Below are 1,452 nucleotides of genomic sequence, written 5' to 3' on the forward strand. Positions count from 1 at the left end.
AGAGTGTAGCTCTCTCCAGACATCCTCGTCGTCTCTAGCCATCGAAGTGCTTACTCCGACGGCAGGAGTTTGGTTCCCACCAACCGCGTTAGGTGCGGATCGTGGGAGGGTTGTATATCGTCCCGCAATTCCAAGTTGTTGGGACTGGGAGGAGCCTGTACCAAAGGCATCACCATAAGCGCCTCCGTATTAGTATGAGAGGTGGACTCCAAAGAGGAATCGATCATGTCAGCCTCGAAGGAACAAGGTGCTCTGCAAACAACAAAAATATCAGCAAAACTGTGCCCCCACGAGAAGAAAATCAGTGCTTCTCGTGGAAAAAAACATTTATTTTCCTTTTTCGAACGGCACAACAACTGTGTCTTTTGCGGAAGCAAACCTGTGCATCCATGAGAAGTAAATATGTGCCTACATGATAATCAAGTTTATGCCTCTTGTGGAAGAAAAGAAAAACACATTTTCCCCTTTCCAAGGTCATGGAAGCAGATCTTTGCCTCCACTAGAAGCAAATCCGGGCCTCTCGTGGAAGCAAAAACAACTCTTTCCCCCTTTTTTGAAAGGCACACGCAAGAAGCAAAATTGTGCTTCTTGTGGAAGAAAAAACATGTTTTTTTGCTTTCCAATGTGACTCTCGCGGAAGCAAATCTGTGCCTACATGAGAAGCAAATATGTGCATCTCATCGAAGCAGAAAAGAAAAATGTTTTTTTTTGAGTGGCACAACTATGCATCTTGTGGATGCAAATTTGTGCCTCTATGAAAAGCAAATTTGTGCCTCTCGTGAAAGAAAAAATATCTTCGTTTCCTTTCTGACAGGCACAATTGTACCTCACGCGAAAGAAAATCTTTGCCTCAACAAGAAGCAAATGTGTGCCTATCGGTACGCGCACACGTGCACACGTGCATTATTTCACCTTCTAGAGAAGCATGACTGTGACTACATGAGAAGTAAATCAGTGCTTCTAGTGGAAGATGAAAAAAAACTTGTATTTTTTTCTTTCCAAACCTAGAAAAATTGGGGGAAAACCGAAAACCCCAAAACCTCCAAACCCCAAAACTTATCTAAATCTTGAAAACGCGTATAGAAAAAAATCTCAAGGAAACGTAAAACATGCAACACATGACGATGGTTCTGAGCGCATCAAAGTCATCCGCTCTCAGCTTATCAAAGTGACCTTGGCGGGGCTTTGACAAGAGATACCCTTAGAGCAACTCCAACGCGGTGACCCATTTCGTTTGGGTCGGCGCGGACAAAAAATCGGCCCAACACGCTGACCCAAAAGGACGTGTTTCCGCTTTTCGTCCGCCTGTCGACCCATTCCCGGTCCATTTTTTAGCCGGATTTGCGTCGGCGCGGACAGGAGACAGATGCGCGCGCGCCTGCCTACTCCTCTCCCTGGCCCGCTGGTTGGTGGCAGCCTCCACCATTTCCCTCCATTTTCCCCAACCCCCCC

The sequence above is a fragment of the Triticum dicoccoides genome, chromosome 4B (assembly GCF_002162155.2).
Source record: "Triticum dicoccoides isolate Atlit2015 ecotype Zavitan chromosome 4B, WEW_v2.0, whole genome shotgun sequence".
NCBI lineage: Eukaryota > Viridiplantae > Streptophyta > Magnoliopsida > Poales > Poaceae > Triticum > Triticum dicoccoides.